Consider the following 24,113-nt stretch of genomic DNA (forward strand, 5'->3'; position numbering starts at 1 on the left):
GTGTTAGTGAGGATGAAATATTGTCCCCAGTCTTCACTGATTGTGGCCTGTAGGTTAGGAAACTGAGGATCCAATTGCAGAGAGTGGGGCTTAGTCTGAGATCACTAAGTTTAGTAATCAGTCTCGAGGGGATAATAGTGTTAAAAGCTGAACTGTAGTCAATGAGTAGCATTCTTATGTACCTGTTTTTGGTGTCAAGATGTACGAGGGAGGAGTGAAGGGCAAGTGATTTGGCATCTGACATGGATCTGTTGGTCCAATAGGCAAATTGGAGTGGGTGAAGAGTAGTGGGGAGGCTGGAGTTGATTAATGCCATGGCCAGCCTTTCAAAGCACTTCATGACCACCGAAGTTAGGGCCACTGGGAGGTACACATTGAGACATGCTGCATGAGCCTTCTTAAGCACGGGGTGATGTTGGCCCTCTTGAAACAGGCAGGGACAGTGGCCTGCTGCAGGGAGAGGTTGAAGATGCCCAAGAAGACTTCTGCCAGTTGGTCTACGCATGCTCTGAGTGCACGGCCTGGTACTCTGTCTGGTCCCATCGTTTTCCTTGGATTCACACAAAGGAAAACTGATCTGACCTCTGATGCAGTGACTGTTGGGATAGGTTCGTCAGGACCTGTCGGAATAGGTGTTACTTGTGGGCGGCACGGTGGCCCAGTGGTTAGCACTGCTGCCTCACAGCGCCTGTAGACCCGGGTTCAATTCCCGACTCAGGCGACTGACTGTGTGGAGTTTGCACATTCTCCCCGTGTCTGCGTGGGTTTCCTCCGGGTGCTCCGGTTTCCTCCCACAGTCCAAAGATGTGCGGGTCAGGTGAATTGGCCATGCTAAATTGCCCGTAGTGTTAGGTTAAAGGGGTGGATGTAGGGGTATGGGTGGGTTGCGCTTCGGCGGGTCGGTGTGGACTTGTTGGGCCGAAGGCCTGTTTCCACACTGTAAGTAATCTAATCTAATCTAATCTAATCTAATCTGTCTGCTGAAATTCTGCTCAAAGTGAACATAGAAGGCGTTGAGATGATTTGGGCGGGATATGTCATCGTCTGCTATCTTGCATTGTCTCTTTTTAGAACCTGTGATTCAATCCTTGCCACCATCGCTGTCTGTCTGTCTGGGTCTCTAGTTTGGATTGGTATTGGTCCTTGGCTGTTTTAATGACTCTGTGAAAGTCATACTTGAATTCCTTATACTTGAGTGGGTCTCCTGATCTGAAGGCCTCACGCCTGGTTTTTAGCAGGTCCTGTGTGTCCTGATTCATCCAGGGGTTCCTGTTGGGGAACACCCAGATTTACTTCCTCAGTATGCAGTCCTCCACACACTTGCTGATAAAGTCTGTGACAGTGGTGGCGTCATTTACTTTTCATGTATATTTCCATCAACGTATAAGTACATAAGGTACTTAAAGGAAGTCATTTAGACTGTTGTATTAGTATCAGCTTTTCATAGAGCAATCCAGACTGATACCACTGTAGAATTGTCTATTTCAAATGTTTTCTATTTTTTTGAAAAATGTAATGGGCTCTCTAACTCACTATTCCCTACAGCAAAGCATTCTATGCTTTAATAAGCCTTACATGAAGATAGCATAACATTGCTACTTCACTGTCCTCCTGGCAGTTTTAAATTGATGACCCTTCATCACTGACTCCCCAACTCCACAATTTTTAAAAACTTTAACTTAACAAAGCCTTTCAGACTTTTTTAAAAATATCAAAAATTGATTAATTTCTGCTTCAATAAAAATAGTCCCAGTATTTCAAATTTCTCCTTATAACTTGGTTTTGTAAACCCTGGTGTCATCCTATTGAATTTACATTGTACAGTTTTTAATCCTTGTTATTGTTTTGTTGGATTGTTACTATGTATGATTTAAAGAGCCCCCATAATCCCAGGGAATGGGTTTTACTGCTCTGCAGGGTATGTTTTCAATGGAAGGAGGTAAAGTATGTGGGGTGAGAAGTACTCACCCTAGCAACCCAGCCATCCCACACTGATGGCTGTAATATGGGGACTGGATGGTCATCAAAGAGCAGCAGCCTGCATTCCATATTTAAATAAAGAACAATAACTTAAAAAAAGGTTGACAAAGCCACATTTTTAAAAAAAATTTTGGAAAGCCATAAATGAAGGAGGGGGAGGTGCTCAGCATTTAGGAATGGGACTGCCCTTTGCACTTAGGGGACAACCTTCTTAAAATGAGACCCTTTGTCTCCCACTTGACCTCCAAAATCTGCAATACCCTTCAATTCCCCCTTCCCTAGCCTGCCAGATTCCTCCCCACCCTTAAATTGTGAGATTTAACCTGGCACTGGGATCCATTGAAACTCTTCCTTTGTTTGCTTGCAGTTCTAGTAGTGCCCACTACTCTGTCCTGGAGCTGTTGGGTCTGCTGCAGCTACCAACTGATCAGATTGATTGTTGCCGGGTGAGATTTTGTTAGGTGTGTTGACAGCCCATAGGCTGGTAATGGGGGTGCCACAAAGTACACCCATGCACATCCTATCACCCACCACCCTGAAATTTAGCCTCATCTACTTAGACACTGGGAACAATGTATAGTAAACGCCTTTCAAAAACCTTATACAGAGAAACCTCGATTATCCGAATGAGATGGGCCACCATCCAACACTGACCCCCACCCATCCCCCAACCCCATCCAATACCGCCACCTCCTGCCCGTCCCCAATGCTATCCAACACCGCCCCCCCCCCGCATGCCCCCAACCCTGTCTAACACTGCCCCCCTGTCCGCCCATACCCCTACCCCCCCCAACCCCGTCCAACACTGGCCCTCCATCTGCGTCCACCCCCCGCCCCTCAGCCTGCCCCCAACACTGTCCAACACCAAATCCCACCCCCAGCCCCATCCAATACAACACCCCTGTCCATGTCCATCCCCGCCCACCTGACTCCCCAACTCCGTACAACATCGACCCCCATCCACCCCACAACCCCATCCAACGCCACCCCCACCGCCTGCCCCCCACTCCGTGTGCCCCCTCTGTACACACCCGCCCCTTCTCCGGGGCAGCAAAACAGGATACCAACAGCAAGGCTGCTGCTGCTGCTACTGCCTTTTGGGGGTAAACAGCGTACACACACACACCTTTTTAATGCAACTTTTTGACAGCTTGCACCTTTGCTCTGCACAGGACAATGTTGGAGAAGGGGGAGGGGGGGTGGGCGCAGTTAGGGTACACCTCTGTGTAGAACTCCAGGGAAAATATGGGGCAGAGAGAGAGAGGGCGAGAGGTCAGTCATTTGGAGACGGTGCCTGGGCTCCCATCGATGTCCAGGACTGTTCTCAGCAGCATTTCAGTAAGCCGAGTTCATTTTCAATCACTGTAAATAAATTAAGCGATCAGTGTTGGAAACACATCTTTGATGTAATGTTTCTATCGGGACCTCGAGATCTCCCTTGGATAACCCGATATTCGGATAATTGATATTCAGATAATCGAGGTTCCTCTGTAGTTTTCAGTTGAACAATGTAATCAATTGATTTTTCAAGGACAATTAGAGATGGAAAACAAATTTTGACCTTCCAGCAATATTTAAGTCTCATGAAAAAATTAAAACAAAATGATTGAGTATTTTTATTCACTTCAGTCAGGAACTAAGGCTTCTTTATGCATTTTCTATATTATACTCATGTTTTCCTTGCTTTGGAGTTGATGCAGTTTCTAAGCTTTCCTATGTATCTTGTCCAATTATTGCTTGATTGATTAATTGATTTATTGTTGTCACATGTACTGAGATACAGTGAAAAGTGTTGTTTTGCTTGCTAAACAGGCAGATCGTACTCTACAAAGTACATCAGTATAGCAGAATGAAATGCCAAGTACAGTGTCACAGCCACAGAGAAGGTAAAGAGAGAGAGATCAGAATTAACATTTGAGAGGTTCATTCAAAAGTCTGATAACAGAGGGGAAGAGGCTTCTTGAATCAGTTTATTTGTGTATTCAAAGTTTTATATCTTCTGCCCAATGGAAGAAGGTGGAAGAGAGTGTAACTGGGGTGGGAGGGGTCTTTGATTATGTTGGTTGCTTTCCTGAGGCAACAGGAAGTATAAATGGAGTCAATGGATGGATGGGTGTTATGCGTGATGGACTGGGCTGTATTTATGACTCTGTAGTTTCTTGTGGTCATGGGAAAAACAGTTGCCATGCCACACTGTGATGCATCCAGAAAGGATGTTTTCTATGATACATTTATAAAACTTGTGAAGATTCCTTGTGGACATGCTGAATTTCCTTAGCCTCCTGAAGAAATAGAGCCATTGTTGTGCTTTCATAAACGTTGTGTCAATGTTGTGGGACCAGAACAGATTATTGGTGATCATCACTCACAGGAACTTTACATTCTTGACCATCTCCACCATTGATGCAGATAGGGGCTTGCCCTCAACTCCACTTCTTGAAGTCAATGACGAGCTCCTTTGTTTTGTTCATGGAAAGATTGTTGTCTACGCCATGCCGCTAAGAACTCAATCTCTTTCCTGTATTTGGTCTCGTTGTTGTTTGAGGTCTGACCTGCAATGGTGGTGTCGTCAGCAAACTGGTAAAAGGAGTTGGGGCAGAATTTGGTCACACATTCGGGAGTATACAAGGAGTATAGTAAGGCTGAATACAAGCCTTCTGGGGCATCAGTGTTGAGGATTATTGTGGAGGAGGTATTGTCGCCTATCCTTACTGATTGAATGACAGGGTTTGTGGGTCGGGAAGTTAAGGATCCAATTACAGAGTGGGGAGTTGAGACCTGGGCCTCAGAGATGATTTTGCTGGAATTTTGGTGTTGAACATGCAACTGTAGTCAAGGAGTAGGCCAGTCACTTTCCATGGGTTCACTCTCATGAAGTCCATTCTAATAACATAGATGGGTTAACTCCAGGAAAGGTAAGAGAGGTAGGCAGCTAGTGCAGGAGTCTTTTGTGGATATACCCATTTCAAACAGGTATGCTGTTTTGGAAAATGTAAGAGGTGATGGATTCTCAGGTGAATGTAGCACGAACAGCCAAGTTTCTGGTATTGAGACTGGCTCTAATGCAACAAAGGGTACGTCGGCTTCCAAGAGATCAATTGTGTTAGGGGATCCTGTAGTCTGAGGTACAGACAGATGTTTCTGTGACCAGCAGAGAAAAAGCAGAATGGTGTGTTGTTTCCCTGGTGCCAGGATCAAGGATGTCTCAGAGAGGGTGCAGAATGTTCTCACGGGGGAGAGATGCCAGCAGGAGGTCATTGTCCACATTGGAACTAATAACATAGGAAGGGAAAAGGTTGAGATTCTGAAGGGAGATTACAGAGAGTTAGATAGAAATTTAAAAATGAGGTCCTCAAGGGTAGTAGTATCTGGATTACTCCCGATGCTATGAGCTAGTGAGGGCAGGAATAGGAGGATAGAGCAGATGAATGCATGGCTGAGGAGCTGGTGTATGGGAAAAGGATTCACATTTTTGGATCATTGGAATCTCTTTTGGGGTAGAAATGACTTGTACAACAAGGACGGATTGCATTTAAATTGGAAGGGGACTAATATACTAGCAGGGAAATTTGCTAGATCGGCTCGGGAGGATTTAAACTAGTAAGGCGGGGGGTGAGACCCAGGGAGATAGTGAGAAAAGAGATTGATCTGAGATGGGTACAGCTGAGAACAGATGTGAGTCAAACAGTCAGAGCAGGCAGGGACAAGGTAGGACTAGTAAATTAAACTGCATTTATTTCAATGCAAGGGGCCTAACAGGGAAGGCAGATGGACTCAGGACATGGTTAGGAACATGGGACTGGGATATCATAGCAATTACAGAAACATGGCTCAGGGATGGGCAGGACTGGCAGCTTAATGTTCCAGGATACAAATGATACAGGAAGGATAGAAAGGGAGACAAAAGAGGAGGGGGGAGTGGCATTTTTGATAAGGGATAGCATTACAGCTGTGCTGAGGGAGGATATTCCCGGGAATACATCCAGGGAAGTTATTTGGGTAGAACTGAGAAATAAGAAAGGGATGATCACCTTATTGGGATTGTATTATAGACCCCCCAATAGTCAGAGGGAAATTGAGAAACAAACTTGTAAGGAGATCTCAGCTATCTGTAAGAATAATAGGGTAGTTATGGTAGGGGATTTTAACTTTCCAAACATCGTCTGGGACTGCCATAGTGTTAAGAAATTCCTCTCCATCTAAACCTTTATGTGTGTACAAGACAATTTTCTAATTCAGTATGTGGATGTACCTATGAGAGAAGGTACAAAACTTGACTTACACTTCGGAAATAAGGCAGGGCAGGTGACTGAGGTGTCAGTGGGGGAGCATTTTGGGGCCAGCGACCATAATTGTATTCGTTTTAAAATAGTGATGGAAAAGGATAGACCAGATCTAAAAGTTGAAGTCCTAAATTGGAGAATAGCCAATTTTGATGGTATTAGGCAAGAACTTTCGAAAGCTGATTCGAGGCAGATGTTCGCAGGTAAAGGGACAGCTGGAAAATGGGAAGCCTTCAGAAAAGAGATTACAAGAAACCAGAGAAAGTATATTCCTGTCAGGGTGAAAGGGAAGGCTGGTAGGTATAGGGAATGCGGGATGACTAAAGAAATTGAGGGTTTGGTTAAGAAAAAGAAGGAAGCATATGTTAGGTATAGACAGGAGAGCTCGAGTGAATCCTTAGAAGAGTATAAAGGAAGTAGGAGTATACGTAAGACGGAAATCAGGAGGACAAAATGGGGACGCGAGATAGCTTTGGCAAATAGAATTAAGGAGAATCCAAAGGGGTTTTACAAATATATTAAGGACAAAAGGGTAACTCGGGAGAGAATAGGGCCCCTCAAAGATCAGCAAGGCGGCCTTTGTGTGGAGCCACAGAAAATGGGGGAGATACTAAATGAATATTTTGCATCAGTATTTACTGTGGAAAAGGATATGGAAGATATAGACTGTAGGGAAATAGATGGTGACATCTTGCAAAATGTCCAGATTACAGAGGAGGAAGTGCTGGATGTCTTGAAACGGTTAAAGGTGGATACATCCCCAGGACCTGATCAGGTGTACCCGAAAACTCTGTGGGAAGCTAGAGAAGTGATTGCTGGGCCTCTTGCTGAGATATTTGTATCATCGATGGTCACAGGTGAGGTGCCAGAAGACTGGAGGTTGGCAAACGTGGTGCCACTGTTTAAGAAGAGTGGTAAGGTCAAGCCAGGGAACTATAGACCGGTGAGTCTGACCTCAGTGGTGGGCAAGTTGTTGGAGAGAATCCTGAGGGACAGGATGTACATGTATTTGGAAAGGCAAGGACTGATTTGGGATAGTCAACATGGCTTTGTGTGTGGGAAATCATGTCTCACAAACTTGATTGAGTTTTTTGAAGAAGTAAGAAAGAGGATTGATGAGGGCAGAGCAGTAGATGTGATCTATATGGACTTCAGTAAGGCGTTCGACAAGGTTCCCCATGGGAGACTGATTAGCAAGGTTAGATCTCATGGAATACAGGGAGAACTAGCCATTTGGATACAGAACTGGCTCAAAGGTAGAGGTTAGAGGGTGGTGGTGGAGGGTTGTTTTTCAGACTGGAGTGCCAAAAGGATCGGTGCTGGGTCCTCTACTTTTTGTCATTTACATAAATGATTTGGATGCGAGCATAAGAGGTACAGTTAGTAAGTTTGCAGATGACACCAAAATTGGAGGTGTAGCAGACAGCGAAGAGGGTTACCTCAGATTACAACAGGACCTGTATCAGTTGGGCCAATGGGCTGAGAAGTGGCAGATGGAGTTTAATTCAGATAAATGCGAGGTGCTGCATTTTGGGAAAGCAAATCTTAGCAGGACTTATACACTTAATGGTAAGGTCCTAGGGAGTGTTGCTGAACAAAGAGACCTTGGTGTGCAGGTTCATAGCTCCTTGAAAGTGGAGTCGCAGGTAGATAGGATAGTGAAGAAGGCGTTTGGTATGCTTTCCGTTATTGGTCAGAGTATTGAGTACAGGAGTTGGGAGGTCATGTTGCGGCTGTAAAAGACATTGGTTAGGCCACTGTTGGAATATTGCATGCAATTCTGATCTCCTTCCTATCGGAAAGATGTTGTGAAGCTCGTAAGGGTTCAGAAATGATTTACAAGGATGTTGCCAGAGTTGGAGGATTTGAGCTATAGGGAGAGGCTGAACAGGCTGGGGCTGTTTTCCCTGGAGCGTCGGAGGCTGAGGGATGACCTTATAGAGGTTTACAAAATTATGAGTGGCATGGATAGGATAAATAGGGGTCGGGGAGTCCAGAACTAGAGGGCATAGGTTCAGGGTTACAGGGGAAGATATAAAAGAGACCTAAGGGGCAACCTTTTCACGCAGAGAGTAGTGCATGTATGGAATGAGCTGCCAGAGGATGTGGCGGAGGCTGGTACAATTGCAACATTTAAGAGGCATTTGGATGGGTATATGAATAGGAAGGGTTTGGAGAGATATGGGCCATGTGCTGGCAGGTGGGACTAGATTGGATTGGGATATCTGGTCGGCATGGACAGGTTGGACAGAAGGGTCTGTTTCCATGCTGTACATCTCTATGACTCTATGACTCTAATGTCTGCAGTGGTTACCGCGAATACAGGTGCACCCTAAGCTGTGGGGATAAGGGACATAATTTCCTTGACCTTCTGTTCAAAGCAGGTGTAGAATGTATTGAGTCCTTTGAGGAATGCACTGTTGTCACACTTCTGCTTTGTCACATGTTATGTTGTGTAAGCCTTCCAACAAACAGTGAGTGCCTATGCCATTGATCTGGGTCCCAGCTTAGTTTGGCATTGGCTCTTGGCACCTCTGATGGCCTATGACAGTCATACCTAGATTTCCTGTATAGGTCAGAGTTGCCTGACTTGTACATCTCAGGCCTGGACTTCAGCAGGGAGTGGATCTCCCGGTTCATGCATGGTTCCTGGTTGAGGAACATTCGGATTAACTTCTTTGGCACTTACTAATGAAGCCTGTAACAGTAATGGCATATTTGTCTAGATTGGCCACTGAGTTCTTGAATATGGATTAGTCCACCAACTCGAAGCAATTCCATAGAAACCCATCCATTGCCTCAGACCAACACCACACTGCTTTCTGTACTTGGTCCTCATTCTTCAATTTCTACATGCAAGTCGGGAGGAGGAGCACAGTGTTGTGATTTTATTTTTCAAAATGTGGATGGGGGATGGACCAGTAGGTGCCTTTAATAGTTTTGTCGCAATGGTCAAGGATATTTGGACCTCTGGTGGGGCAGGAGGTGTGTTGATGGTATTTTAGTAGCATGTTCTTGAGATTGGCCTCATTGAAGTCACTGGTTACGATGGACATGGCCTTGGGATATTCTGTCTCAAGACTGTTTGTCACATTGTATACTTCATCAAGTGCTCTCTTCACTTCTGCATGTGGTAGGATATAGATCGCTGTCAGGATAGTGGAGGTGAACTTGCACCGCAGGTAGTCAGGATTGCACTTTATTGTTTGATATTCTCGTTGCAGGGAGCAGTAAAGTGCCAGGGTCACCATGTCCTGGCACCAGGAGGTGTTGTTTAGGAGGCAGACCCCACCATCTCTTGTCTTGCCTGAGGACACTGAGTGGTCTATTTGGTGAACTGAGAGAGACCGTCAGGTTGTAAGGCGCAATCAAGTGTAGCAGGGGTGAGCCGTGTCTCTGTCAACCAGAGCCCAGACAAGTCTCTTAATCCCCTTTGGACGGTGAGTCCAGCTTTAAGTTAATCCATTTTGCTCTCAATGGCTCAGATGTTTGCCAGGAGTTTGCTGGGGAAGGAATCTTGAAACCCTGACGTTTCAGTCTCACCTGAAGTCCAGAGCATCTCCAACATTTCCTGGGTAGATGGCTGCTACTAGGCGATCCTGAATGCCAGTGAGGGAAGTCTGCTGCTCTAAGATGAAAGTGTGTGTTCTCAATGGGATCTTGGACACCAGTCATGGCCTTGAGCATTCTCGGGGGGGTCTTGTGTCTGGTTCAGACGGGCATCCTGTGCCAGGTCACCTCAGGGGTCAGGTCTTGTTCCTGTATTGGTCGGGCTTTGGTTCTGGGTTTCCATTAGGTCAGGCGTGCAAGAGGACGGGGACCTCTGGGCTTGTGGTTCTGGAATCAGCAAGATAGGTAAATGCATCTGATGGGTCCTGTGCACTAGTTTAATTCACAAGTGCTCCGGGGGGCTTTTGCATTTAGTCTGGTCGGGCCCCTCATTTTCAGGTCACAGAGGGGTCAGGTCTTATTCCCGCACTGGTCAGGCCTTCCCTGAGGGGTTGAGCTTATGGTTCCAGCATCGGTGGTTGAACCGTGTCAGTCACGTAATCTTTATACTTGAAAGTAGATTTAAGAGTACATTGTTAGTAATTCTGACAGACTTAGAGTTGAGGTTTGGAACAGCAGAATGATTATAAGATATGTAAGAATAAGATCTGCTGTAGACAGCTTGCAAAATGTCACCACGCTCCGGCGCCATCTTGAATTCTAATTTAATTAAGCAGTTCTAATAGAAATTTATTGCCTTTTCTGGTCATTAAACCTTGAAGAGGAAAGAAAGTCCATGGGAATTAATTTTCATTCAAAATATTTCCTTCCTTATGAAACCTTTATTTGACATTATTAAAATTAACATTTCTTTAAAACTCAACTTCTGCAACATATTGTCAACCATCCAGGGATCAACCTATTCTGGAGTGTTTCCCCAAATGATTGGACCTACTCTCCTTGATGTTATTAAAGCATCAAAGAGATTTCAGTAATGCATGTATGTTATTTTGGAAAATGGGGTAATATGCTGAACAAAGTTAAATCCCATTTACGTTTCTTTGTCCTATAAAGTGAGGCAAGTTTGTTTACATTGAACGTCAAGATGAGTTACCTTATTTTCATTATTTTTTATTGAGCAACAGGTCAGTGCAATCCAGATTGTTCACACTCCCTGTAAACTGGCTGATTAAGATCATGAACTCAATGTATTGGAAATCATGTGGGAGAACTTAAGTTTTTACATTCTGTGGCGTACTGTGGTACATCAAATTACTGTACTGCCAGGCTGCCAAGTGTGACACAGCTTTAAAATTAATGTTACACAAAAAAGGCATTAAATCTCACAACTATCACTTCATTAATTAGGTGATTAGAAGAATTAGCCAAGGGAAAAAATGCAAGAGAGCCTAAATGAAAGTTACAAATGTGCTGAATACATAATATAGAGGAAAGAAAAATAAAACCCTAAGTGACCAAACTAAAACAAGTATGATACATTACTTGAATTAATAAAGTAGAAAGTGACAAATTGAATGCAGATTCCTCTTCTCTCTGAAATGCCAAATCAAGATCAAAGAAATTGCAGACTCATAGAAGCATTTATATCAACTTCAAACTTGGTCGAGTCCATATATAACTTTTACAAATACACTTTCCTTTTTAAAAATAAATCCTGACAGTGTGGCTAAGGTGATTGCCAAAGAGTCAGGTGACATTGTACATTTCGACGCTGGCTATTTCAAGCTGCTAGAAATTTTCCATTTTAGTCATAGATGGTTAGAGACTTCACTTCAAATGGACACGTCTGGAGAGAACGGATTGTAGAATTTACACCAGCTATTGTTTGAAGTTTATGACAAACGCAGCATCAATGAAATTCTAGACTCTATAGAATGAATATTAGAAAAAAAGAGATGCAGTTGCTGGTAAATATGTCCCTTGCCTCTCTGGCAGGATTTTCATCTTGCCATTAAAATATTGGGTGAAAGATTGGCCATTTTTCCTTGACATTGTATGTCTTATTTTTCCTGTTAACTGGAATTTCCAAGCCCCTGAATAACATGGGCAGCCTTCACATCTGGAATCTTAGTTGAAGATCCTCTCAGGATGCACAGGAGGTACAGGAAACCCAGGCATTATCATCTTCTATGTAATTTCCTTCCCATGTGTGTTGATGTCTGCTTTTGTCCACAAATTCAGACGATACAAGTTTTCTGTTCAACAATAGTAGCTTTATTATCGGACAGCCAGCAAGAGATTCAAAGCGTCACTAAAGTAGCCGAGTGCCTACTTTTAGTGGCTCTTCTTCATGAACCTCTGCCTTACACCCAGAGACAGTATTTCTAATAGGAATTGAACAAATACTTATCAGTCACATAGATGATTGACATCACATAACTTAAAGTAGGCAATTATGATTTTACCAATCCTGATGAATGTCGATTTCTGAAATAATGCGTGAATGGACTATAGAAACGGATTATCGTATCTTCCATGATTATGTGTTAATGGAAAGGAATTAAGGCAGAAAGGTTTTTCCTGTTACAAATGGGGAACTCACATGCCTATACTAATATGGAGGTGAGGTAACTGGGGGATTCACATACCTATGTTAATATGGAGGGGAAGTGAATGGAGAGGAATTTGGAGTTAGAGGCACAGTAACTTATTGTCATGGACAGCTTTGTTACAAATGAATTGATTGGACTATGAAAGAGTTTCTTAGAGTCATAGAGTCATACAGATGTACAGCTTGGAAACAGACCCTTTGGTCCAACCTGTCGATGCCGACCAGATATCCCAACCCAATCTAGTCCCACCTGCCAGCGCCCGGATCATATCCCTCCAAACCCTTTCTATTCATATACCCATCCAAATGCCTCTTAAATGTTGCAATTGTACCAGCCTCCACCACATCCTCTGGCAGCTCATTCCATACACGTACCACGCCCTGTGTGAAAAAGTTGCCCTTTAGGGCTCTTTTATATCTTCCCCTGTAACCCTGAACCTATGCCCTCTAGTTCTGGACTCCCCAACCCCAGGGAAAAGACTTTGCCTATTTATCCTATCCATTCCCCTCATAATTTTGTAAACCTCTATAAGGTCACCCCTCAGCCTCCGACGCTCCAGGGAAAACAGCCCCAGTCTGTTCAGCCTCTCTCTGTAGCTCAGATCCTCCAACCATCATTGTAAATCTTTTCTGAATCCTTTCAAGTTTCACAACAACTTTCCGATAGGGAGGAGACCAGAATTGCGCACAATATTCCAACAGTGGCCTAAACAATGTCCTGTACAGCTGCAACATGACCTCCCAACTCCTGTACTCAATACTCTGACCAATAACGGAAAGCATACCAAATGCCTTCTTCACTATCCTATCTACCTGCGACTCCACTTTCAAGGAGCTATGAATCTGCACTCCAAGGTCCCTTTGTTCAGCAACACTCCCTAGGACCTTACCATTAAGTGTATAGGTCCTGCTAAGATTTGCTTAAAATACCAAAATGCAGCACCTCGCATTTATCTGAATTAAACTCCATATGCCACTTCTCAGCCCATTGGCCCATCTGGTCCAGATCCTGTTGTAATCTGAGGTGACCCTCTTTGCTGTCCTCTACACCTCCAATTTTGGTGTCATCTGCAAACTTACTAACTGTACCTCTTATGCTCGCATCCAAATCATTTATGTAAATGACAAAAAGTAGAGGGCCCAACACTGATCCTTTTGGCACTCCACTGGTCACAGGCCTCCAGTCTGAAAAACAACCCTCCACCACCACCCTCTAACCTCTACCTTTGAGCCAGTTCTGTATCCAAATGGCTAGTTCTCCCTGTATTCCATGAGATCTAGCCTTGCTAATCAGTCTCCCTTGGGGAATCTTGTCAAACGCCTTACTGAAGTCCACATAGATCACATCTACTGCTCTGCCCTCATCAATCTTCTTTCTTACTTCTTCAAAAAACTCAATCAAGTTTGTAAGACATGATTTCCCACGCACAAAGTCATGTTGACTATCCCAAATCAGTCCTTGCCTTTCCAAATACATGTACATCCTGTCCCTCAGGATTCCCTCCAACAACTTACCCACCACAGAGGTCAGGATCACCGATCTATAGTTCCCTGGCTTGTCTTTACTGCCCTTCTTAAACAGTGGCACCACATTTGCCAACCTCCAGTCTTGCGGCATCTCACCTGTGATTATCGATGATACAAATATCTCAGCAAGAGGCCCAGCAATCACTTCTCTAGCTTCCCACAGAGTTCTCGGGTACACCTGATCAGGTCCTGGGGATTTATCCACCTTTAACCGTTTCAAGACATCCAGCACTTCCTCCTCTGTAATCTGGACATTTTGCAAGATGTTACCATCTATTTCCTTACAGTCTATATCTTTCATATCCTTTTCCACAGTAAATACTGATGCAAAATATTCATGTAGTATCTTCCCCATTTTCTGTGGCTCCACACAAAGGCTGCCTTGCTGATCTTTGAGGGGCCCTATTCTCTCCCTAGTTACCATTTTGTCCTTAATATATTTGTAAAACCCCCTTGGATTCTCCTTAATTCTATTTGCCAAAGCTATCTCATGTCCCCGTTTTGCCCTCCTGATTTCCCTCGTAAGTATACTTCTACTTCCTTATATTCTTCTAAAGATTCACTCGATCAATCCTGTCTATACCTGATATATGCTTCCTTCTTTTTCTTAACCAAACCCTCAATTTCTTTAGTCATCCAGCCTTCCTTATACCTACCAGCCTTCCCTTTCACCCTGACAGGAATATATTTTCTCTGGATTCTTGTTATCTCATTTCTGAAGGCTTCCCATTTTCCAGCTGTCCCTTTACCTGAGAGCATCTGCTTCCAATTAGCTTTTGAAAGTTCTTGTCTAATACCATTAAAATTGGCCTCTCTCCAATTTAGAACTTCAACTTTTAGTGATGGAAATGGATAGACCAGATCTATTTTAAAACGACTAGAAGTATGGTCGCTGGCCCCAAAGTGCTCCCCCACTGACACCTCAGTCACCTGCCCTGCCTCATTTACCAAGAGTAGGTCAAGTTTTGCACCTTCTCTAGTAGGTACGTCCACATACTGAATCAGAAAATTGTCTTGTACACACTTAAGAAATTCCTCTCCATCTAAACCTTTAACACTATGGCAGTCCCAGACTGGAAAGTTAAAATCCCCTCCCATAACTACCCTATTATTCTTACAGATAGCTGAGATCTCCTTACAAGTTTCTCAATTTCCCTCTGACTATTGGGGGGTCTATAATACAATCCCAATAAGGTGATCATCCCTTTCTTATTTCTCAGTTCCACCCAAATGTATTCCCAGCACAGTTGTAATGCTATCCCTTATCAGCACAGTTGTAATGCTATCCCTTATCAAAAATGCCACCTCCCCCCTCCTCTTTTGCCTCCCTTTCTATCCTTCCTGTAGCATTTGTATCCTGATGAGGGATTATGAGGAGCTTGGGACTAAATTAAAAAGAAGAACCATAAAGGATTACTACCTGAACAAATAAACTGGATAGGGTAAATAAGACGAGACAGATAAATGTGTGGGGAGTGTGGTGCTGGAAAAGCACAGCAGGCCAGGCAGCATCTAAGGGGCAGGAGAACTGATGCCTTGGGCAAAAGCCCTTCCTCAAGATTCCTGATGAAGGGCTTTTGCTCGAGGCATTGACTCTCCTGCTCCTCGGATGCTGCCTGGCCTGCTGTGCTTTTCCAGCACCACACTCTCGATTCTATTCTCCAGCATCTGCAGTCCTCACTTTCGCCTCGATAAATGTGTGGCTCAAGGATTGGTGTGGGAAAAATGGGTTCTCACCTATGGGACACTGGCATCAGTGCTGAGGAAAGAGAAAGTTGAGATAGGCTTCATTTGAACCATACTGGTGAATCATATTACTAAGGTTGTAGGTAGGGCTTTACCCTGATGAGTGGGATGGGGAGAATATTAATTGAAGCTAAGTTTAAAACATCAAAAAGGAAAATGAGAACAGAGGTCCATGATATTAAAGAGGTAAATGATAATCAAAGTGTGACAGAAAGGGGTAGAAAACAAAATTGTGCAATAGAAATGAGGACAGCAGAAGGTAATATTGATGAAAAGTCAAAGCTTATCTGAATGCTTGTTGCATTTGTAGCAAGATACATGAGTTGATGGCACAAATACAAATAAATTGATATGATTTGATAGTTTTTACAAGGTAATTAAATCTAGGCAACTCAATATTCAAAGGTATCCAATGTTCCTAAAAAATAGGCAAAAAAAGAAAAGGAGGTCGGGTAGCTGTATCAATAAAGGAAGGTATCAGTGTTGTGGTGAGTAGTCATATAGATGCAACAGATCACGATGTGGAATCAGTTTGGAAGAAAGGAATATCAGGGGAAAGAAGTGATGGATGGGAATCAGCTATAGGTCACCAAATAGTTGTCTCACTGCAGTTCAAAGTATAACTTGGCGACTAAGAAGTGCACTGCAATTGTTATAGATGATTTTAATCTGCATTTTGACTGGACAAAACTGAGGGACAAGGGCAATGTGGACAGTAAATCTGTAAAATGCTTCAGTGATTCTTAGAGCACTACCTTGTTGTATCTGCCCAATAACAGGCTATTTTCGATCCGGTAATCTATAACGAGATAGGATTGATAGGAAATCTCATAGTAAACAATCCTTTTGTGGTTGCAGTCACTGACCTGTTATTTCTGTGCCTGTCTGTGCATTTGATAAAGTCATTAATGGCCAGGAACAGGGGATCATCTTCTGTTGGCCTGGAGCTAAGCGAATGCCTGGCCTCTGGTATTCTCTGATTGGCAGAGACCTAGAGTTTTCTCCTTTGACCGGCTTCAGTAACACGTCTGTGCTGTGCTCACGAGATTAAGCTCTCAAGTGTAATCTAGATAGAGAACACATTAAGGTGAATATCTCTTTGCTGATGGAGAGTGCAGATGAAAACTTTGCTGGTGCAATTTCTGAGGATTCAGTGGCTTTCTCCTCAGAGGTGAAGTGAGGGTTCTGACAGTGGCCTCATTGTGAATGTTTGCTGGATGTTATTAGTGCCAGCATAAGAGAAGCGAGGGAAATGGTTGTGGAAGAGTGATAAAAGCTTGTGCAGATTAGGAATGTGTTCGCACCAACTTTATTGGGAGAGCAGCACAGCACAGTGAAGATTACTGGGCATTGAAGTCTCTCCATAGCCACACACTTAGTTGCTCTCTTCTCTGGTCAAATGCAGCATTTTTCCTTTGATGGAGTAGGGAGTCTACTATCCACAAACTCAACCAGTCATAGCCCTAATTGTAGATCAATTCTTCCTGCAATGTGATGAGAGAGATGGAGTATGATGGAAGAACAGTCAGCGGTAATACACTAGCAGTGAGTAAAGAGGATGTGTAAGTGGCAAGAAAAGTCACTGGTTTGGAAGGATGAGGTTAGGGAGAGCTATTGAATGCACATGATGTATGTAAGGCTGAGAGTTGTGGTCCATGAGTCTTGCTGAGAGATGTGCAGTGGCAGAGTTAGACTGAGTGGTGATCCTGTGTGTGTGAGATAGCAGAGAGAAGATGGAGGCATTAACATTTATGTAACACAGAAGATAAATAACCTTCTTCCTGACCTGTTGGATATCCTGCTTTACCCAGGACATAGCTGCAATTTGCCCAGGCTGGTTTGGTCTATGGAGTGCCCATCTGAGTTGATGTCCTCCTCTTTACCACTCCATTCACCAGACCTGCAGCAAAGCAAAGAGTGGGCCTTCCTTTTCTGTGGGCAATGTCCTCAGTGATAATGACCAAGTACCACCCTATGAGGGTAAGTTGCTGGCTAGCAGCATCTGAAATGGTTTGCAGCTGGGCTTTAAATGTGATTCCAATAACATGAAGACTGGAAGGCTCCAGCATGTGGGTGAGTACTTTCATGTTTCTGGCTGTGTGACTCCCTAATCAAGGTATCTAATAATCCAGTAATTGCATAATTAGATGTGATTCTCTGCAGTGTAGAAACAGGCCCTTTAGCTCAAAATGTCCACACCAACACTCCAAAGAGCAACCCACCCAGACCCATTCCCCTGCACCTAACACTACAGGCAATTTAGAATGGCCAATTCACCTAGCCTGCCTGTCTTTGGACTGTGGGAGAAAACCCACGCAGACACAGGGAGGATGTGCAAACTCCACGCAGACAGTTGCCCGAGGCGGAAATTGAACCCGGGTCCCAAGTACTATCAGGCAGCAGTGCTAACCACTGAACCCCGTGCCACCCCAATGAGAAAAAATGTAAAAGACTGTAAGAAACATCTCTCAAAGCTGTGGCAGACCAAATGTCATGAATCTTATTTGGTAGAGTACTTTCACTGAAAATAGAAAAATTCCACCAGTCTCAATTTTTATCATTTACATAAATTGCATTCTTATGTACTAACTTTTGATGGCTGCAGAATGACATAATTTTATTTGCAGGAAAAGCAAACAAGTCTTTTTGACAAATTGAGTTAAAATTATTGACCAGACATTACTATTAGTCATAATGGATTAGTACTTAATGCATGCTATTACCACATTTATTTTAACTTGTCTAAACCTGGGCAAATGCTCTTATCATAGTAATAGAGTCATAGAGATGTACAGCATGGAAACAGACCCTTTGGTCCAACTTGTCCACGCCGACCAGATATCCCAAAACAATCTAGTCCCACCTGCCAGACCTGGCCCATATCCCTCCAAACCCTTCCTATTCATATACCCATCCAAATGCCGCTTAAATGTTGCAATTGTACCAGCCTCCACCACATCCTCTAGCAGCTCATTCCATACACGTACAACCCTCTGCATGAAAAAGTTGACCTTTGGGTCTCTTTTATACCTTTCCCCTCTCACTCTAAATCTATGCCCTTTAGTTCTGGACTCCCCGATCCCAGGGAAAAGGTTTTGTCTATTTATCCTATCCATGCCCCTCATAATTTTGTGAACCTCTATATGGTCACCCCTCAGTCTCCAACGCTCTGGGGAAAACAGCCCCAGCCTGTTCAGCTTCTCCCTATAGCTCAAATCCTCCAACCCTGGCAACATCCTTGTAAATCATTTCTGAACCCTTTCAAGTTTCACAACATCTTTCTGATAGGAAGGAGACCAGAATTGCATGCAATATTCCAACAATGGCCTAACCAATGTGCTGTACAGCCGCAACACGACCTCCCAACTCCTGTACTCAATACTCTGACCAATAAAGGAAAGCATACCAAACGCCTTCTTCACTATCCTATCTACCTGCGACTCCACTTTCAAGGAGCTATGAATCTGCACTCCAAGGTCTCTTTGTTCAGCAACACTCCCTAGGACCTTACCATTAAGTGTATAAGTCCTGCTAAGATTTGCTTAAAATATCCAAATACTTTCATGATTCTTTTTTGCCTGAAGAGCAGAATCACAATGCGTTTCAAAATACCATGAGATGAATAAGATGAAGTTTCAAAAATCAAACCTTGCTGGGAAATGCCTTTTAGATCTTGTAGAATGGAAATTACCCATTCAGCAACCTTATCCCTGTCAGTTATTTCTAAGCTTGCTATTGCCTTAAATGATGCTTTTATGTAGTTTCGAATTTCTTCCCTATAATGAAAGCGATTAAATTTTTTTTTGATGTTAGATGGCTAGAAGTAAAAGCAAAAGGAATATTTACAATTGACAAGGAGCCTTTCTACCATTGTCAATAGAGGAGGGAAATAAAGAGCCATAACAGTACTTTATACTGGGAACAAGGCAAATGAGAATTAAAGCCGCAAAAGGGACAATTTGAAAGTTAAAGCTTCTGTCAGAAGAATTAGAAGACTTCTAAGGCAATGATAAGACATTGTTTATTAGGCCATGAAAGGCAAGAAATTATCCATGTTGCCATGAAAATGTGGGACATTTCTAATTTCCCTGCAGAAGGTAGGAAATCATGATTTTGAGCAGAACTAACTGAATGCAGTTGGGACATGGTTAATGCACCCAAAGGTAAGGGTCCCTCAGAATATGTATTCACCAAACACAGGACAATAAGGCAGTAGCAAGGCAAAGCCACCTTCTGTCAACCATAGACAAGAGTTCAGCCAAATTATCTAAAAGTAAATTTTTCACTTAACTCAATGCCAATAATAAATTCTGGTAGGTGCTATTAGATGAGCAATCAAGACTAGTTACTATCATTGTAACTCCATTTTGGTGCTTCATATTGGGGTTGTCTTGGCCTGAGAGACATTTCAATGGAACTTGTCCAACATTTTCCAAGATTTAGAAAGTTGTCTGCCACATGGATGACTGATATATAGTTGAGGACATGCAGTTTTGAAATGCTTATAGTGTGTGAATTTTCAAGGAATCTACTTGCTTTTTGGAACACAGTCAACAAAGATAGAATAATGGCAGACAGAAAACAAAGGCCATTCAGGAGTTTCCCACTCCAAAAATGCTCAATGATGGGAAAAACTGTCTCGGCATGGTAAACCATTGGTAAAATGTTGCCTTACTTGGCAACTTTGACTAACTGTTGTAGAGAATATTTTCCAAAAGACCAAGGATGTGTTGGCATCCGCAGCTGGCCTGTTTTGCTTTAGAATCCCTATAGTGTGGAAACAGGCTCTTCAGCCCAACAAGTCCTAACCGACCCTCCAAAGAGTATTCTGCCTACACTCATTCCCCTACCCTATTCCTCTACATTCTACCCCTGACTAATGCACCTAACCTACACATTCTTGAACACTATGGGCAATTTAGCATGGCCAATCCACTTAACCTGCACATCTTTAAATTGTGGGAGGAAACCGGACCACCCAGAGGAAACCCACGCAGATGCAGGGAGAATGTGCAAACTCCACACAGACAGTCACCCAATTGAACCAGGATCCTGGTGCTGTGAGGCAGCAGTGCTAACCACTGAGCCACTGTGCCACCTGTCCTGACAACAATCTGTCCTTTCCAACTATCCTAAGATTCAGCTACAAGAATAGCAAAATTTCTCTTTCAGGAAAATACAAATGAGGTGTGTTTCTAAAACCTATGTACTGTGCTTTCAGAGTATAATCAAACATGGAGACATATCACAGAGGTATAGAAAAGGAAGTTGTCTAGGACACATGGGTGTGTCAGATACTTTCAGATTGTATCCTTGGTCTGAAACTACTCATAGAGACGGACCACAAACTATTCATCTCTCTATCAGTGAGAAAGAGTTGATATGATTAGTATCTCCATGAATACAGAAATTCTGACTGTGCCATGAAGTCTGCATATGAAATGAAACATTTACTGCAGAAGCTACAAATGAAGGTGACCACTCCAGAGTGAGGGTTGAGAGCTTTAGAATGAGGGATGATTCACTTGTAGGGAAACTGTACTGTCAGCTCAGACCACGGGGATACAATGGTCAGCAACTCAAAACAGGCTCAATCATATATGACAGGAATGATGGAAGGACTGAAAATGTATTGCCATTTGTTGGCTTTATGTTAAAGGTTGACTATGCTAAAGCGTACAGGGTTGACCATAATGATGTATATTAAGTATCAACAGCAATTCACAATTGTGAAAGACTACCACTGCTTGATAAAAGGTTTCTCATTTGAGTTTTGCTGCTGCAAGATATCTGAGACAAGATGCACCAGGTACATTTGCGGATTACCAAGTACAGAATCACGTTATCTGAGTCGTGACTAAGGAGATTGAGGACTACGTAACTGACTGTGATACTAATATTATTCATAGGCCACAGCAGTCAGAGCCATTTACTTTCCTCAAGAGACCATGGGAAAGAATGGGAATACGTATGTTTATATTTGACAGATGACCTTATCTTATAGCAGTCAATTATTTTTCTTGGTGGATTGAGGTGAAATGTTATATATCATCACCAAAGAGGCTGTTGTTAAGTTCTTGCAATAAAATGTTTGCTGCACATGGGCTTCCTGATGTGGCTGTATAAACTACTGACCCCCTGCTTTCAAAGTAGCTTACTGATAGGTAAAAGATGGATGACTCAACCATCTATCCTACCAAAGAGGCTAACTGCACGGTTGAGTCCACATGATTATAAGGATGTTTGTAAGAAGGAGCAGTCCTACCAAGAGCAGTAGGCTACCCACCATGATACAATGGTTTATAAACTTAGGTCAAGGGCAGCAGATATGGATGTGGGGTTTGAATACTAATGGTATGATCATTCAAGAGGCAAACATAGAAACATAGAAAATAGGAGGAGGAGAAGGCCATTTGGCCTTTCGAGCCTGCTCTGCCATTCTTTACAATCATGGCTGATTGTCTAACTCAGTAGCCTAATCCTGCTTTCTCTCCATAATCTTTGATCCAATTAGCCCCAAGTGCCATGTCTTCCATACATTCAATGCTTTGGCATCAACTACTTCAAGTGGTAATGAATTCCACAGGCTCACCACTCTATGGGTGAAGAAATGTATCCTCACCTCCATCTTAAATGGTCCACCGAATCCTCAGACAGTGGCCACTGGTTCTGGAAGCACCCACCATCAGGAACATCCTCTCTGCATCCTCTCTATCTATGGCTGTTGGAATTTTATAAGATTCTGTGAGATCCCCCCTCACTCGTCGGAACTCCAACAAAAACAATCCTTGCCTCATCGATCTCTCTCATATTCCGCAATCAGCCTGGCAAACCTTTGTTGCACTCCCTCCAGAGCAAGAGCATCCTTCCTCAGGAAAGGAGATCAAAATTGCACACAGTATTCTAGGCGTGGCCTCACCAAGGTCCTGTATAACTGCAACAACACAATGGGGCAGTAGTAATCATGTCTGAACAGCTGAGGGAGTTATACAGAGGAAGTGCAGAAATCTTGTCTCATGTTGGAACTGTTATCCACCCGATGAAGAACACGATGATAATACAGAATTCTTTAAAATTTGTGTCACAGGTTGGCAGGGTGGTTAAGAAGGCATTTAGCATGCTTGCCTTCATTGCTTTGTGTGTAGGAGTTGGGATACCATGCTAAGATTGTACGGGATTTGGAGAGGCCTCGAAGAGAGTATTGTATGCAGTTCTGGTCACCCTGCTGTCGAAAAGATATTATTAAACTGGAGAGGATTCAGGAAAGATTTATTTGGATGTTGTCAATATTGGAGGCTTTGAGTTATAAGGAGTGGCTGTGGGAAAAGATCTTTGTTACTCATCTTATCTATGCCCTTCGTGATTTTAGGCACTTTTATGTGGTCACCCCTCAACATCTTATGCTCCAGTGAAAAAAGTGTCAGCCTATCCAGCTGCTCCTTATAACTCAAACCCTCCATTCCTGGCAACATTCTGGTAAATCTTTTCTAAACCCTCTTTGGTTTAAAATATCCTTCCTATAACTGGGTGGTCAGAATTGCACACAGTATTCCAGAAAAGAACTCACCAACATCCTGTACAATCTCAATATGATGCCCCAGCTCCGATACTTAAAGATCTAAGTAATGAAGGCAAGCATGCAAAATGCCTTCCTAACCATCCTGTCCACCTGTGACCCAAATTTCAAAGAATTTTGTACCTGAATCCTTATGTCTTTCTATTCTACAACAATATCCAAAGTCTTATTATTAACTGTACAAGTCATGTCCTTGTTTGTTTTACCAAAATGCAATACCTCACATTTATCCAAATTAAACTCCATCTGCCACTTAGATCATTGACCCATTTGTAAAATATTTTACATCAATCTGTTTGGGCATGCTATGTTGTGCTTCGGGGGCACATGAGACTTGAGCATGGTTCTTCCATACTGCCTCCCACAGCATCACCAGAATTCTGCCACTTTGTGGTACAAGGGCAACATAAGCTGAACTTAATGTTTACATTGCAATAAACTACATTTGTTAAGAGAAGAGTATTTTCTTGTTAAAGCTGAGTGGTGGTTGTCCTCTACTACATGAACCTATTCGGCCCTCAGACCCAGTTTAAGGCACAAGGTTTGATAGCAGAGTGCTTCCACCAACAAATATCACAAGAATGACTTAAGGCAAGCCTTCACTACTTAAATGTGAGGTGCATTCAGGTTGGACAATGTGTTGGAAATGGTTCACACAGAATCTCTGAACAGAAACAAGGTTGAAAATAGTTCACAAGGGCCAGAGAGAGCACCTCAAAGCTCTCCAATGTAGCACTGGAAACCTTGGTTCAGGAGGTGGACAGGAGTTGAGGAATCCTTTACCCTCAGCTGATCAGGAGGCCTTGAGACAAATGCTCAGGGTACAGTGGGAGCAGATAGCCATCATGATCCATGCCAGAAGTACTGTCCTATGTATCTGGAAGCCTTACTGCAAGAAGTTCAATTACCTCAGATCAGTATTCATCATCAGTGAATGCAT

The sequence above is a fragment of the Chiloscyllium plagiosum genome, unplaced genomic scaffold (genome assembly GCF_037043375.1).
Source record: "Chiloscyllium plagiosum isolate Xiang-an unplaced genomic scaffold, Cpla_swu_hap1 HiC_scaffold_12, whole genome shotgun sequence".
Classification (NCBI taxonomy): Eukaryota; Metazoa; Chordata; class Chondrichthyes; order Orectolobiformes; family Hemiscylliidae; genus Chiloscyllium; species Chiloscyllium plagiosum.